Consider the following 18,195-nt stretch of genomic DNA (forward strand, 5'->3'; position numbering starts at 1 on the left):
CACCTTCCACTGCTCTCCACTAGATGGAAGTAAAGGTTTGGCAGATTTTTATATTTAACTAGGCAAGTCAATTAAGAACAAATTCTTATTTACAATGACGGCCTACCCCGGCCAAACCCGGATCAATTGTGCTCCGCCCTATGGTAATCACGGCTGGTTGTGATACAGCCTGGAATCAAACTAGGGTCTGTAGTGACACATCTAGCACTGAGATACAGTGACTTAGACCGCTGCGCCACTTGTGAGCCCTAATAGTGTGTAGCAACTATGAAAACAGCTGTTAATTTTGTTTCTGTGTAAAAATGATCTGGTGTTTTGGCTGTTCAACAATCGTTGTTTTAATCTGAAGGAAAATAAAGAGATGAATGATGCAGATGAAGAGGTGCTTTGTGTGATTCCGTAGACCTATGTCTTCAGAAGGTGTTTAGAGCCTTGACTGTAACCTTCCTTCAGAAGATGTTTAGAGCCTTTGACTGTAACCTTCCTTCAGAAGATGTTAGGAGCCTCGACTGTAACCTTCCTTCAGAAGATGTTAGGAGCCTTGACTGTAACCTTCATTCAGAAGATGTTTAGAGCCTTGACTGTAACCTTCCTTCAGAGGATGTTAGGAGCCTTCGACTGTAACCTTCCTTCAGAGGATGTTAGGAGCCTTCGACTGTAACCTTCCTTCAGAGGATGTTAGGAGCCTTCGACTGTAACCTTCCTTCAGAAGGTGTTTAGAGCCTCGACTGTAACCTTCCTTCAGAAGATGTTAGGAGCCTTCGACTGAAACCTTCCTTCAGAAGATGTTAGGAGCCTTCGACTGTAACCTTCCTTCAGAAGATGTTCAGAGCCTTGACTGTAACCTTCCTTGAGAGGATGTTAGGAGCCTTCGACTGTAACCTTCCTTCAGAAGATGTTAGGAGCCTCGACTGTAACCTTCCTTCAGAAGATGTTAGGAGCCTTGACTGTAACCTTCATTCAGAAGATGTTTAGAGCCTTGACTGTAACCTTCCTTCAGAGGATGTTAGGAGCCTTCGACTGTAACCTTCCTTCAGAGGATGTTAGGAGCCTTCGACTGTAACCTTCCTTCAGAGGATGTTAGGAGCCTTCGACTGTAACCTTCCTTCAGAAGGTGTTTAGAGCCTCGACTGTAACCTTCCTTCAGAAGATGTTAGGAGCCTTCGACTGAAACCTTCCTTCAGAAGATGTTAGGAGCCTTCGACTGTAACCTTCCTTCAGAAGATGTTCAGAGCCTTGACTGTAACCTTCCTTGAGAGGATGTTAGGAGCCTTCGACTGTAACCTTCCTTCAGAAGATGTTAGGAGCCTCGACTGTAACCTTCCTTCAGAAGATGTTAGGAGCCTCGACTGTAACCTTCCTTCAGAAGATGTTAGGAGCCTTGACTGTAACCTTCCTTCAGAAGATGTTAGGAGCCTTCGACTGTAACCTTCCTTCAGAAGATGTTAGGAGCCTTGACTGTAACCTTCCTTCAGAAGATGTTAGGAGCCTCGACTGTAACCTTCCTTCAGAAGATGTTAGGAGCCTTCGACTGTAACCTTCCTTCAGAAGATGTTAGGAGCCTCGACTGTAACCTTCCTTCAGAAGATGTTAGGAGCCTTGACTGTAACCTTCCTTCAGAAGATGTTAGGAGCCTTCGACTGTAACCTTCCTTCAGAAGATGTTTAGAGCCTTGACTGTAACCTTCCTTCAGAAGATGTTAGGAGCCTTGACTGTAACCTTCCTTCAGAAGATGTTAGGAGCCTCGACTGTAACCTTCCTTCAGAAGATGTTAGGAGCCTCGACTGTAACCTTCCTTCAGAAGATGTTAGGAGCCTTCGACTGTAACCTTCCTTCAGAAGATGTTAGGAGCCTCGACTGTAACCTTCCTTCAGAAGATGTTAGGAGCCTCGACTGTAACCTTCCTTCAGAAGATGTTAGGAGCCTTCGACTGTAACCTTCCTTCAGAAGATGTTAGGAGCCTCGACTGTAACCTTCCTTCAGAAGATGTTAGGAGCCTTGACTGTAACCTTCCTTCAGAAGATGTTAGGAGCCTTCGACTGTAACCTTCCTTCAGAAGATGTTTAGAGCCTTGACTGTAGCCTTCCTTCAGAAGATGTTAGGAGCCTTGACTGTAACCTTCCTTCAGAAGATGTTAGGAGCCTTGACTGTAACCTTCCTTCAGAAGATGTTAGGAGCCTCGACTGTAACCTTCCTTCAGAAGATGTTAGGAGCCTTCGACTGTAACCTTCCTTCAGAAGATGTTAGGAGCCTTCGACTGTAACCTTCATTCAGAAGATGTTAGGAGCCTTCGACTGTAACCTTCCTTCAGAAAATGTTAGGAGCCTCGACTGTAACCTTCCTTCAGAAGATGTTAGGAGCCTCGACTGTAACCTTCCTTCAGAAGATGTTAGGAGCCTTCGACTGTAACCTTCCTTCAGAAGATGTTAGGAGCCTCGACTGTAACCTTCATTCAGAAGATGTTAGGAGCCTTGACTGTAACCTTCCTTCTGAAGATGTTAGGAGCCTTCGACTGTAACCTTCCTTCAGAAGATGTTAGGAGCCTCGACTGTAACCTTCATTCAGAAGATGTTAGGAGCCTTCGACTGTAACCTTCCTTCAGAAGATGTTAGGAGCCTTCGACTGTAACCTTCCTTCAGAAGATGTTTAGAGCCTCGACTGTAAACTTAATTCAGAAGTTGTTAGGAGCCTCGACTGTAACCTTCATGCCAAAAGTCACAAAATACATTCTTTATTAGCCTTACGTATTGATTGAGTGGGTCAGAAAACACGACCACCTAGTGGCAGCTTGTATAAAATAGCAGGCAATTGTGAAGAGCAACCGTAAATCCTTTGGGCTCTTGTAAATAGCTTTAATACACCCAAGGCGCCAAATCACTTGACCTGCGTTAGCCCCGCAGTTTGGGAGCTTACTGGCTGACTGAGCGCTCTGGAGCCAGCCCCTCTCCTCCCATTCTGTGTCTGTCAGTCCAGGTAATAGTCAAGGCCTTATTAGTAACACGCTAGCTCTGGGCTTCTTTTCTCTGGCTCCAATCTCAGGGGCACTCGTGCATTTAATCAGTCACTGAGAGGCAAGGCGGCTGCTTCTCTGATCCATGGTCTCTCTCTCTCTCTCTCTCTCTCTCTCTCTCTCTCTCTCTCTCTCTCTCTCTCTCTCTCTCTCTCTCTCTCTCTCTCTCTCTCTCTCTCTCTCTCTCTCTCTCTCTCTCTCTCTCTCTCTCTCTCTCTCTCTCTCTCTCTCTCTCTCTCTCGCACGCACGCACGCACGCACGCACACAATCTCTCTATCTTTCTCCCTCGTTCTCTTTCTCTCACTCTCCCTTTCTCTCTCTCTTTCTCTCCCTCCCAGCCCTGTCCTCACTCTAATCTTTAACTTTTTCTTGTATGCATATTTTACTTATTCTCTCTCCTCTGTCTCCTCTCTTCCTACCACTCATTAACACTGGTTTGTAATTCTTGTCTGAGCCAGTTATGCTCATAGGGACCAGGCAGGTCTTTACAACATCCTGAAGTCATACCGACTCTAGTCTTGTCAGCATTGGAATCGGGGAATCTAAGACATGACCGTGTCACGGTTATAAACATCCGCTGAGAATTTAGCTAGCTATCTAGGCTACTCACCGTACTATAGGCTGCAGATTTGAGTCAACACCAAAATAATTATTTTTATATTATTGAGAAGGCCTATATCTTTGTTTAATCAAAAAAAAATATTATTAATCTAACAATAAAAATCCTTATTATTTTTAAGAAATGTAAGCTCTTTTTATATGTTGCTATAAAGCTCATCTTTTGTTTGTAGGTATTTTCACTCGGTAATGAGTAATAAGTAATTATATAGAAGTTGCTCATAGGTAACAATAAAGTTACACTTCACTTTAAATACTGTAGCTAACTGTGTAACAACTAGCGACAACCATATACTTATGCAGATTTTAAATATATATACTGTGTTACTGTGTTTATTTTCTCACTTGCATGGTGCTTTCAGAAGCTGACAATTAGATTGTCAGAATTGGTAACGTACTTTGTACATACACAATAATTACAAGTACACCTCAAGACACATTTAATTTTAAATAGCTAAATCCTGTGTAACACCAAGTAATTAGATTGCACTTATGCAGATATTACATGTACTCTGTGGTATACTAATGTGTTTTCTCACTTGGATGGTGCTTCCGGAAGCTTTAAAATAAGGGCCAGGTTGTCAGGATGGGTAACGTACCATATAAGTACACATTAATTACAAGTTAGTACCCCTTCGAGATACACTTTATTTTAACTAGCTAAATCCTTTTTAACATCTAGTAATTGCATTGTACCTATACAGATATTACATGTACTCTGTGGTGTACTTGTATGTTTATCCTTGTATGGCAAGGAGGTTCAGGTTGTCATAATGGGCAACGTACACATTAATTACATGTTGTTGTTTTTTTTATAATCTGGGATGACACCCGTATGGTAGACCCAAGTCAATGAGGTTGACCTATAGCTGATCTGTTTTTGTTCAACTCAACAATGTTAACCCAGATATTATACTTTGTGGGTCTAGTTCAAGCAACAACATTGAGTGGAGATTTTGAAGAGTGCACATTCACAGGTAGATAATTAGACCCTATTGAGCCTCCAGCCTTTGTAATCTCTGACACCCAGCGCATTTGTCCACAAGAGATTACAACCTTGTGACATTTATTACCAAATCAGATGCAGCTGAGAAGAAACTAAACACAAAATTGGTGGATTTAGTGGTAACTTGCCCATTTGTAACAAGCATAATAACAAGCATTTGTTGTTACACCTCTGTAATTACAGACTGTAATTACCACCAGTTAGTTACATGTTGTTATTATAGTGTAACTATGAGTTATTTCAATTAACTACAATACTTGTTACAATGTAATTGCACATGTAATTACTCCGTAATAAGGACCCCTTAAAATGATGCGTACCGGGGAAGCAGAGTGTACAAGAAGCATTTACAGTCAGTCTAAACAGCTGTAAACTACAATGATTTGCTGCTTCATATGCTTATTACAAATGGGCAAGCTCAATTAAACGGAAGTGGTTTCTGTAAGCGATACTCATATTATTAGTAACCTTACCCAATACCTGAAGTCTTGTGCTAGCTCCCTAAGATAATGACTAGGCTTTAGCTCAGCAGGCTAAGAGTCTTGTGGCATGCATGAAATGGGACTTTGAACCCCAGTCGATCACATAGGCATGGACCTTAAAGTTATCTCAGTTATACTGCTGTGTAATGCATCTATAAGATCACTTCCCCACCTAGGTGGCGGGACACACAACTAGGGTTGCAAAGCTACCAGTAATTTACCGGAATCTTCTGTAATCTGTGGTAACTTTGGTAATTTATACTTTAATAACTTTTTTACAAATTATTCAATATATTTTACATTTTTTGTTTATCTGTCTATATTGTCAATTAGTTTCTAGTTGATAGGCCATATGGCTCCAGTGAAAATAGCCAATTTAACTCTGCAACTCTTTCAGTGATTTACTTTTTTCACAACTGCCACCAGTTTGGCACCAAAACATTTACAACACAGCTATATTGACATGGTAAAATAAATAAAAGTGTGTAAAAAAAGACAAAGGATATTTCATGCTGAAACCCTAATATTAAACACCAATGGTATTCACTGAGTCGATGGTTAATATTTAGGATAATGTTTTACAGCTTTGTAATTTTATATTTTAAAAGGATCTTATTTCATTATTTTATATTTTTTACATGTGATAAGGCCGCACAGAAGGGCAGAGATAATTACAGACACCCAAAATGGCAAAAAATTGTTTACTGGTAAAATACCTTTCCTTTGTTACCCTAAACACAATGTTGAACGAGAGTGTTCTCCCCATGTCTCCCTTTCACATCAGCCTGCTTGACATGTCTCAGCATTGTTCTGGTTTCTCTTTCTCCCCTGGGAGTCGACTGAGTGGAGAAACATGGGCAGGAGGCGGGCCTACATGTGCATACCATTATATCTCACAAAGCACTCATTACAGAAGAACTCTCATCTCCTTCTATACCAGCAGAACATGTCACCTCATGTTCTCCTCGGCCTGTTCCAAGCACCTCACCGCAGCTCATCCCCACAGTGCACATCCCTAGGACCTCCTTGGCAAGGCTCTCCGTTCCTTACTATGACTCACCTCAGTGAAATGCCTCCATCTCTGATTAATGATGGGTGCCAGGTAGGTTGTGAAATTAACAGTGTTGTATATGTATGGGGAAAGCTGCCTCTTCCTGTAAGCAAGTTAGACGTGTGTCTCTCCTCTCCAGCCCCCCTAGATCACCTTTAGGCCCCTTTTCATAAAAACATAGATAAACATCATGTTTTGCCATCATTTATCAGATAATAGGAGAATAAATTATTTACAAGGTTTCAAGGTTCCTTTTACAAGGTTTCAATTACATGGTGTGTGCCACCATGTCTGGGACAGTGAAAGTATGAAAGTATTCACCCAGGTGATTTAACCATAGTAATTACTGCATGTCTCTTATTCAAAACATTCACTAGAACCTGTTACCTCACAGCAAGGTGAACGCTGGAATCACATTGACCAGCAATGGGGACGTTTTTTTTGTCATGGTCAATCAGGCTTATATCTCAGTCAATAGGGGATCAAGAGCAAGAAAACCTGGAAGAAATATCAAGAGGGTCTAGAGCAGTCCAGAGCCCGAGAGAGCTTAGTCTCACTTGCCAGACTCATGGTACAGTACATACAGCGGCTGTGGGAACAGACAGACTGTAATGGGGGATGTCTTTCTCCTGAGCCATGGCTGGGCCTAGGTAGGAATCTCTCATGTGAACACCAATGTCACAACATTAGCATCCCTTTAGACTGGTCTGGAGCAGAAGACGTGGGGAGAGAGAGACTTGTCAGCAGCTGTTTCAGCCTGTTGGACGGTGTGGAAAACCTCTGTCATAGCCTACCTAATGGTAATTGCCAGGAGCGCTAAGAGCCCAGTGTCTTTTCTGTCTTGTCTGTGAGTAGGGGACACATCATCTCACAATGTATTGGGGGGTTAGGTGAGGAGACCGACAGAGGCATGGTTTCCTGGTAGGGTTCAGTCTGCTTTAGTATAAGGGGACTATGTAAATCGGGGTGCTGTTAACTAAGTGAGCAAGAAAGACAGAGCGAGGTAGAGAGTAAGAAATTAGAGAGAGGGAGAGAGAGAGAGAGAGAGAGAGAGAGAGAGAGAGAGAGAGAGAGAGAGAGAGAGAGAGAGAGAGAGAGAGAGAGAGAGAGAGAGAGAGAGCGAGAGAGCAGGTCTTAAGAGCAAGGACCCAGATTTGAATAGAGAAATAGGAAATTCAGATATTATTGTTTTGCAGGAGACGTGGAGTAGAAGAGATGGATTCACTGGCTGTCCACTAGGACACAGGGAGATGGTGGTCTCATCCACCAAATTGTGATGAGTCACCCAGGGGAGGGATTCAGGGGGAATGGTGATTTGGTTCAAAACACAGCTAACACACTCAATATAACTAATCAAAATAGGATAATTTTTAATTTGACTGAAAATCAAAAAGGAGGCCATCTCCACTGACCAAAATGTCTTCCTGTGTGCTACATATATCCCCCTATCAGAATCCCCTTACTACAAGGAAGAGTGCTTCTCCATTCTACTCTGAACACGTACCCAATTTTGCAACAATTTCAAAGATTTTGCTGAGTTACAGTTTAAATAAATACATTTAGCCCTAATCTACGGATTTTACATGACTGGGAATACAGATATGCATCTGTTGGTCACAGATAGCTTTGAAAAAAGGTAGGGCCGTGGATCAGAAAACCAGTCAGTATCTGGTGTGACCACCATTTGCCTCATGCAGCGCGACACATATACTTCGCATAGAGTTAATCAGGCTGGTGATTGTGGCATTTGGAATGTTGTCCCACTCCTCTTCAATGGCTATGCGAAGTCGCTGGATATTGACAGGAACTGGAACATGGTGTCGTACACTTCGAACCAGAGCATCCCAAACATGCTCAATGGGTGACATGTCTGGTGAGTATGCAGACCTTGGAAGAACTGGAAAATTTTCAGCTTCCAGGAATTGTGTACAGATCCTTGCAACATGGGGACGCACATTATCATGCTGAAACATGAGGTGATGGTGGCGGCTGAAAGACACGACAATGGGCCTCGGGATCTCGTCACTGTATCTCTGTGTATTCAAATTGCCATCGTTAAAATGCAATTGTGTTCGTTGTCCTAGCTTGTGCTTGCCCATACCATAACCCCAACGCAATGATTGGGCACTCTGTTCACAATGTTGACATCAGCAAACCGCTCGCCCACATGATGCCATAAACGCTGTCTGCCATCTGCCCAGTACAGTTGAAATTGGGATTTATCTGTGAAGAGCACACTTCTCCAGCGTGCCAGTAGCCATCGAAGGTGAGCATTTGCCTACTGAAGTCGGTTACGATGCCAAACTGCAGTCAGGTTAAGACCCTGGTGAGGATGACGAGCATGCAGATGAGCTGGTAGACATTCCTGCAGTCAGCATGCCAATTGCATGCTGACCGCATGCCAAACTTCCTCAAAACTTGAGACATCCGTGTCATTGTGCGGTGTGCCAAAACGGCACATTTTAGCGTGGCCTTTTATTGTTCCCAGCACAAGGTGCACCTGTGTAATGATCATGCTGTTTAATCAGCTTCTTGATATACCACACCTGTTTTATTTCAGCTCATGAAACATGGGACCAACACTTTTCATGTTGAATTGATATTTTTGTTCAGTATATAAGAGATCAATAATTTCCAGACCCAGAGAAATGTTCTGATCTGTGGTGATTTTAATGTTAGTACTGGAGAAGAACCAGATGCTGGATCTGTACATAGTCGAATGCTGGATCTGTACATAGTCAATGTAAGGCTACAGGGGGACTCTTTTGGGAGGTATACACACAGCTCATCTCCTGGCAGTAGTACTGTAGATTATGTTGTCACAGATTTATATCCAGTGTCTTTCAGAGCATTCATGGTTAGCCCATAAAAAACACTATCAGATTCAGACCATAGCAAAATTACAGCAAATCTAAAAAGGGCAGAAAACCAACCACAATGGAGAAGAGCCCAGTAAGTTACACAATACCAATCAGTCCTATAGATGGACTACGAATATAATAGAAAACTATGAGTAAACTATTGGCAATTACAAAATTCAATCCCTCCTAGGCAACTTTCTGGTCCACATACAGTATATCATCACAATATGGAAGGTTGGGAAAAAATTCAACAACCTTTTTATAGAAATTGGCATCCTTATGCAATTTAAAAAAGACACTTTAAAACAATGAAAAATGGTTTGATTATGAATGCATATCTATAAGAAAAACATTTTGGAATCTATCCAACCAAAAACATAGAGAACAAGGCAACCAGGATCTATGCCTTCAGTATTGGGCAACCCTAACATAATCCAAACACACAGAACAAACAGACCACTTCTGGGAAAATTGGAAATCCCCAAACAAACCATACCGAGAATAATTGGTCATCCAAAATGGTGACCTATGGAACACTCACTTTAAAAAGCTATATAGAAATATTCAAATAAATTCGGAACAAAAATAAATATATGAAAAACTGCATTCTTGAATCAGCCATTAAAGACAACCAGAACCCTTTGGATTCTCCAATAACAGAAAAATAACTATTGTAAAAAATACAGGCACTGCAACTCAGAAAGGCCTGTGGTACAGACGGAATAGTGAACGAAATGTTAAAATACACAGACCACAAATTTAGTAGTGCTATGCTCAAACAATTTAACAAAGATTTGAGTGTAGGCTATTTCCCTGACATCTGGAACCAATGACTAATAACAAAATAAAATGAAAATGGAGACAAATTTGGCACAAACAACTACCGTGGCATTTGTGTGGGAAAGTATTAGGGAAAATAGGGGAAATATTGAACAGCAGATTACTGCAATTTCTCAATGAATGTAATGTCCTGACCAAAAGTCAAATTGGATTCCTACCAAATTCTGGAACATCAGGCCACATTTATACACTTCACACCCTAATTGATAATTGTGAATGAAAACATTTTTCTCCTGCTTTGTGGATTTCCAAAAAGCCTTTGATTCATTTCGGCATGAAGGCATTTTTCTGAAATTAATTTAAATTGATGTGGGTGGGAAAAAATATGATGTGATCAAATCAATGTACTCAAATAAGGAATGTGCAGTCAAAATTGGAAATAACATAAACATTTACTTTTCCCAAGGGTGTGGAGTGAAACAGGGAAACAACTTGAGCTCAAGTCTATTTAATACATACAGTGCCTTGCAAAAGTATTCATCCCCTTGACGTTTTTCCTACTTTGTTTCATTACAACTGTCACAATGGCGTGTATAAGTGGCAGAGGAAGTCAGGCGCAGGAGAGTCAAAATAGAGTGTAGCATGGAGTACTTTAATTAAAGTCCCAGTAATCTGCTCCATAACACTCACGGAAAAATATAATACAAATCTGGGTACGAAGACCCATCGCACACCTATACACAAACAACACAACACTTGACAACGAACAATCTCTGACAAACACATGAAGGGAAACAGAGGGTTAAATACACAACAGGTAATGAATGGGATTGACAACAGGTGTGTGGGAAGACAAGACAAAACCAATGGAAAATGAAAAATGGATCGATGATGGCTAGAAGACCGGTGAAGTCGACCGCCGAACACCGCCCGGACAAGGAGAGGCAACGACTTCGGCAGAAGTCGTGACATTACCCCCCCCCTGACGCGCGGCTCCAGCAGCGCGTCGACACCGGCCTCGGGGACGACCCGGAGGGCGAGGTGCAGGGCGATCCGGATGGAGGCGGTGGAATTCTTTTAACATGGAAGGATCTAAAACGTCCTCCACCGGAACCCAGCATCTCTCCTCCGGCCCGTACCCCTCCCAGTCCACGAGGTACTGAAGGCCCCTCGCCCGACGTCTCGAATCCAAAATGGATCGAATAGCGTACGCCGGGACCCCCTCGATGTCTAGAGGAGGCGGAGGAACTTCACGCACTTCAGCCTCCTGGAGCGGGCCAGCCACCACCGGCCTGAGGAGAGACACATGGAACGAGGGGTTAATACGGTAATTAGTGGGCAGTTGTAATCTATAACATACCTCGTTCACTCTCCTCAGGACTTTAAACGGCCCCACAAACCGCGGACACAGCTTCCGGCAGAGCAGGCGGAGGGGCAGGTTTCGGGTCGAGAGCCAGACCCTGTCCCCTGGTACGAACACCGGGGCCTCACTGCGGCGACGGTCTGCGCCAATTTTCTGGCGCCTTATGGCACGCTGAAGGTGGACGTGGGCTGCCTCCCAAGTTTCCTCAGCGTGCCGAAACCAATTGTCCACCGCAGGAGCTTCGGTCTGACTCTGATGCCAAGGAGCCAGAACCGGCTGATACCCTAATACACATTGAAAAGGGGTAAGGTTAGTGGAGGAGTGACGTAGCGAGTTCTGGGCTATCTCTGCCCAGGGCACGAACTTCGCCCACTCCCCTGGCCGGTCCTGGCAATAGGACCGCAGAAACCTGCCCACATCCTGGTTAACTCTCTCCACCTGCCCATTACTCTCGGGGTGAAAACCTGAGGTAAGACTAACCGAGATCCCCAGACGTTCCATGAACGCCTTCCAGACCCTTGACGTGAACTGGGGACCCCGATCAGACACTATATCCTCAGGCACCCCATAATGCCGGAAAACATGTGTAAACAGAGCCTCCGCAGTTTGTAAGGCCGTAGGGAGACCGGGCAAAGGGAGAAGACGACAGGACTTAGAGAACCGATCCACAACGACCAGGATCGTGGTGTAACCCTGTGAAGGTGGAAGATCAGTCACAAAATCCACTGACAGGTGCGACCACGGCCGTTGAGGAACGGGTAAAGGTAAAAGCTTACCTCTAGGCAGGTGTCTAGGAGCCTTGCACTGGGCGCACACCGAACAGGAGGAAACATAAATCCTCACGTCCTTAGCTAAAGTGGGCCACCAGTACCTCCCATCAAGACAGCGCATCGTCCGACCTATCCCAGGATGACCAGAGGAGGGTGATGTGTGAGCCCAATAGATCAATCGGTCGCGGACAGCAGACGGAACGTACAGACGACCAGCTGGACACTCAGGAGGAGAGGGCTCTGCACGTGACGCCCGCTCAATGTCCGCGTCCAGCTCCCACACTACTGGCGCCACCAAACACGACTCTGGGAGTATGGGAGTGGGATCCATGGGTCGCTCCTCTGTGTCATACAGCCGAGACAATGCGTCTGCCTTGACGTTCTGGGAGCCTGGTCTGTAAGTAAGCGTAAACACAAAACGAGTGAAAAACATGGCCCACCTTGCCTGGCGAGGATTTAGTCTCTTCGCCTGCCGGATGTACTCCAGATTGCGGTGGTCAGTCCAGATGAGAAAAGGGTGATTAGCCCCCTCAAGCCAATGCCTCCACACCTTCAAGGCTTTTACGACAGCTAACAGCTCTCGGTCCCCCACATCATAGTTACGCTCCGCCGGGCTGAGCCTCTTCGAAAAGAAAGCACAGGGGCGAAGCTTCGGTGGCACTCCCGAACGCTGAGAGAGCACTGCTCCTATCCCAGCTTCGGATGCGTCCACCTCTACTATGAATGGCAAAGAGGGATCCGGATGAGCCAACACAGGCGCCGAGGTAAACAGAGCCTTCAGTTTACCAAAAGCCCTATTCGCCTCGGCCGACCACTGCAAGCGCACCGGTCCCCCCTTTAGCAGTGAGGTAATGGGAGCTGCAACCTGACCAAAACCCCGGATAAATCTCCGGTAGTAATTGGCAAACCCTAAAAAAACGCTGCACCTCCTTTACCGTGGTTGGAGTCGGCCAATTACGCACGGCTGAAATGCGGTCGCTCTCCATCTCCACTCCTGAAGTGGAAATCTGATGCCCTAGGAAGGAGATGGATTGTTGGAAGAACAAGCATTTCTCAGCCTTGACATATAAATCATACTCCAACAGGCGACCAAGCACCTTGCGCACCAAGGACACATGCTCAGCGCGTGTAGCAGAGTATATCAAAATATCATCGATATACACCACTACACCCTGCCCGTTCAGGTCCCTGAAGATCTCATCTACAAACGATTGGAAGACTGATGGAGCATTCATCAACCCATATGGCATGACCAGGTACTCATAATGACCTGAGGTGGTGCTAAATGCCGTCTTCCACTCATCACCCCTCCTAATACGCACCAGATTGTACGTACTCCTGAGATCCAATTTTGTGAAGAAGCGGGCCCCGCGCATTGACTCCATTACTGTATTTATCAACGGTAGCGGGTAACTATATTTTACCGTGATTTTATTAAGGTCTCGATAATCAATGCACGGGCGTAAACCGCCATCCTTCTTCTTCACAAAAAAGAAACTCGAAGAGGCGGGTGAAATGGATGGCTTAATGAACCCCTGACGCAGGGATTCAGAGATATAATTATCCATAGCCACTGTCTCCGCTTGCGACAGGGGATACACGTGACTCCTGGGATATGCAGCGTCTACCAGGAGATCTATCGCACAATCCCCCTGTCGATGGGGTGGTAATTGAGTCGCCTTCTTTTTACAGAAGGCGAGTGCCAAATCGGCATATTCAGGGGGAATGCGCACGGTGGAGACCTGGTCTGGACTTTCCACCGTAGTAGCACCAACGGAAACCCCTAAACACCTCCCTGAGCACTCTCGCGACCACCCCGTGAGAGCCCTCTGTGGCCAAGAAACAGTGGGGTTATGACACGCTAACCAGGGTAGACCTAGCACCACAGAATACGCAGGGGAATCAATAAGGAAAAGACTAATCTTCTCCTTGTGACCCTCCTGCGTTATCATATTCAACGGTGCGGTGACCTCCCTGATAAAACCTGACCCTAATGGTCGACTATCTAAGGCATGAATAGGAACAGGCATATCCACAGACACAATAGGGAGCCCTAAACTACGAGCTAAATTTTTATTAATGAAATTTCCAGCCGCGCCTGAATCTACTAGCGCCTTATACAGGGACTGCAGGGAAAAATCCGGAAAAGTGACAGAGACAAACATAAGTGCAACAGAGGGCTCTGGATGAGAATGGTGCCTACTCACCTGGGGTGATGCCAGAGTGCCCTGCCTGCCTTCTCTATTCCCAGAGGAACCAACCCGGCACCGACCAGCAGTGTGATCTCTGCGACCATAGATGGTGCTCGAGCGGGAACCCCCTCCGGTCTCCCGGCGCACCGTCCCTCCCAATTCCATTGGTTCGGGAGAGAGGGTGCGAGAGGATGGAACAACCAGACCCCGATCTAGACGTCCACGAGTAGCCAGCATGTTGTCCAGCCTGATGGACATGTCCACCAGCTGGTCGAAGTTAAGGGTGGTGTCTCTACAGGCCAGCTCCCGACGGACGTCCTCGCGTAGGCTACAACGGTAATGGTCGATCAGGGCCCTGTCGCTCCATCCAGCGCCGGCAGCCAAGGTCCTAAACTCCAAAGCAAACTCCTGGGCACTCCTCGTCCCCTGCCTCAGATGATAGAGGAGCTCACCCGCCGTTTTTCCTTCGGGAGGATGGTCGAATACTCTCCTGAAATAAAGGGTGAACTCCTCAAAATGGTCCAACGCCGCATTCTCCTCTCTACACACAGCGCTGGCCCACTCCCGGGCTTTCCCGGTGAGGCATGAGACGAGGGCGGAACTCTTCTCCCGGTCGGATGGTACTGGGGAGACCGTGGCCAGATATAAGTTCAGTTTAAGGAGGAAACCCTGGCAGCCAGCAGTATCTCCGTTGTAACCCGTGGGTAGGGGTAAACGGATTTTGTTAGGTTCATGTGGGGAAAACGCGTTAAAGGTAAATCCCAGTTGTGGCAGTGGAGGCGCTGGAGAAACTCCCTGTCTCTCCCAGCGATCCATATTCTGAACAATGCGATCCATGATGGCGCTCAAACAGTCAATCTCCTTCGCTTGTTCCATAACGCGCTTTTCCACCTCCATGGCCGTCGTGTCCTCTCCTGCTGACTTCATATATAAGGGTCAGAGATTCTGTCACAATGGCGTGTATAAGTGGCAGAGGAAGTCAGGCGCAGGAGAGTCAAAATAGAGTGTAGCATGGAGTACTTTAATTAAAGTCCCAGTAATCTGCTCCATAACACTCACGGAAAAATATAATACAAATCTGGGTACGAAGACCCATCGCACACCTATACACAAACAACACAACACTTGACAACGAACAATCTCTGACAAACACATGAAGGGAAACAGAGGGTTAAATACACAACAGGTAATGAATGGGATTGACAACAGGTGTGTGGGAAGACAAGACAAAACCAATGGAAAATGAAAAATGGATCGATGATGGCTAGAAGACCGGTGAAGTCGACCGCCGAACACCGCCCGGACAAGGAGAGGCAACGACTTCGGCAGAAGTCGTGACAACAACCTGTAATTTAAATTGATTTTTATTTGGATTTCATGTAATGGACCTACACAAAATAGTAAAAATTGGTGAAGTGAAATGAAAAAAATTACTTGTTTCAAAAAATGTGAAAAAAATTAAAAAAGGATAAGTGGTGCGTGCATATGTATTCACCCCCTTTGCTATGAAGCCCCTAAATAAGATCTGGTGCAACCAATTACCTTCAGAAGTCACATAATTAGTTAAATAAAGTCCACCTTTGTGCAATCTAAGTGTCACTTGATCTCAATATATACACCTGTTCTGTAAGGCCTGAGTCTGAGTCTGCAACACCACTAAGCAAGGGGCACCACCAAGCAAGTGGCACTATGAAGACCAAGGAGCTCTCCAAACAGGTCAGGGACAAAATTGTGAAGATTACATATCAGTGTTGGGTAAAAAAAAAATATCTGAAACTTTGAACATCCCAAAGAGCACCATTAAATCCATTATTTAAAAAATGAAAGATTATGGCACCACAACAAACCTGCCAAGAGAGGGCCGCCCACCAAAACTCACAGACCAGGCAAGAGGGGAATTAATCAGAGAGGCAACAAAGAGACCAAAGATAACCCTAAAGGAGCTGCAAAGCTCCACAGCGGAAATTGGAGTATTTGTCCATAGGACCACTTTCAGCTGTACACTCCACAGAGCTGGGCTTTACAGAAGAGTGGCCAGAAGAAAATAATCAAACATGTTTGGTGTTCACCAAAAGGCATGTGGGAGACTCCCCAAACATATGGAAGAAGGCACTCTGGTCATGAGACTAAAATTGAAGGAAAACGCTATGTCTGGCGCAAACCCTACATCTCTCATCACCCCGATAACACCATCCCCACAGTAGAGCATGGTGGTGGCAGCATCATGCTGTGGGGATGTTTTTCATCGGCAGGGACTGGGAAACTGGTCAGAATTGAAGGAATGATGGATGGCGCTAAATACAGGGAAATTCTTGAGGGAAATCTGTTTCAGTTTTCCAGAGATTTGAGACTGGGAAGTAGGTTTACCTTCCAGCAGGACAATGACCCTAAGCATACTGTTAAAGCAACACTCAAATGGTTTAAGGGGAAACATTTAAATGTCTTGGAATGGCCTAGTCAAAGCCCAGACCTCAATCCAATTGAGAATATGTGCTATGACTTAAAGATTGCTGTACACCAGCGAAACCCAACCATCTTGAAGGAGCTGGGGCAGTTTTGCCTTGAAGAATGGGAAAAAAATCCCAGTGGCTAGATGTGCCAAGCTTATAGAGACATACCCCAAGAGACTTGCAGCTGTAAATGCTGCAAAAGGTGGCTCTACAAAGTACTGACTTTGGGGGGGTGGATAGTTATGCACTCTCAAGTTTTCTGGTTTTTTTTGTCTTATTTCTTTTTTGTTTCTCAATCAAAAATATTTTGTATCTTCAAAGTGGTAGGCATGTTTTTTAAATCAAATGATACAGACCCCCCAAAAATCTATTTTAATTCCAGGTTGTAAGGCAACAAAATAGGAAAAATGCCAAGGGGGGTGAATACTTTCGCAAATTAATGAATTGGCAAAAACACTAGCACCATCAACATCCCCCGGTCTCACACTTAATGACACAGAAATAAAATGGCTCCTGTAAGGCAGATGACCTGGTGCTGCTGTCCCCCACAAAAGAGGGGCTACAGCAACAATTAGATCATCTGCAACAGTTCTGTCAGGCCTGTGCCCTGTCAGTAATCTCAAAAGGACAAAATGTATGATATTCCAGAAAAGATTCCGATGTCAGGGAAAATCGATATATTTTACTGAGCTCCACTGAACAGATACAGTGACTTTGGAAAGTATTCAGAGCCCGTATCTTTTAACACATTTTGTTACGTTACAGCCTTATTCTAAGATTGAATGAAATATTTTTTTCTCTCATCAATCTACACACACTACCCCATAATGACAAATCTAAAACAGGTTTGTAGAAATGTTTGTAAAAAAAGCTCAGGCGCATCCTGTTTCCAATTGATCATCCTTGAGATGTTTCTACAACGTGATTGGAGTCCACCTGTGGTCAATTCAATTGATTGGACATGATTTGGAAAGGCACACACTTGTCTATATAAGGTCCCACAGTTGACAGTCATCTCAGAGCAAAAACCAAGCCATGAGGTCAAAGGAATTATACGTAGACCTCCAAGACAGGATTGTGTAGAGGCACAAATCTGGGGAAGGGTACCAGAACATTTCTGCAGCATTGAAGGTCCCGAAGAACACAGTGGCCCTCATCATTCTTAAATGGAAGAAGTTTGGAACCACCAGGACTCTTCCTTCAGCTGGCCAAACTGAGCAATTGGGGGAGAAGGGCCTTGGTCAGGGAGGTGACCAAGAACCCAATGATCACTCTGACAGAGCTCCAGAGTTCCTTTGTGGAGATGGGAGAACCTTCCAGAAGGACAACCATCTCTGCAGCACTCCACCAATCAGGCCTTTATGGTAGAGTGACCAGACTGAAGCCACTCCTCAGTAAAAGGCACATGACAGCCCGCTTGGAGTTTGCCAAAAGGCACCTAAAGACTATGAGAAAGAAATCCTCTGGTCTGATGAAACCATTGGCCTGAATGCCAAGCGTCAAGTCTGGAGGAAACCTGGCACCATCCCTACGGTGAAGCATGGAGGTGGCAGCATCATGCTGTTGGGAGGTTTTTCAGCGTCAGGGACTGGGAGACTAGTCAGGATTGAG

This window comes from Salvelinus fontinalis, chromosome 31 (assembly GCF_029448725.1).
Source record: "Salvelinus fontinalis isolate EN_2023a chromosome 31, ASM2944872v1, whole genome shotgun sequence".
Lineage (NCBI taxonomy): Eukaryota > Metazoa > Chordata > Actinopteri > Salmoniformes > Salmonidae > Salvelinus > Salvelinus fontinalis.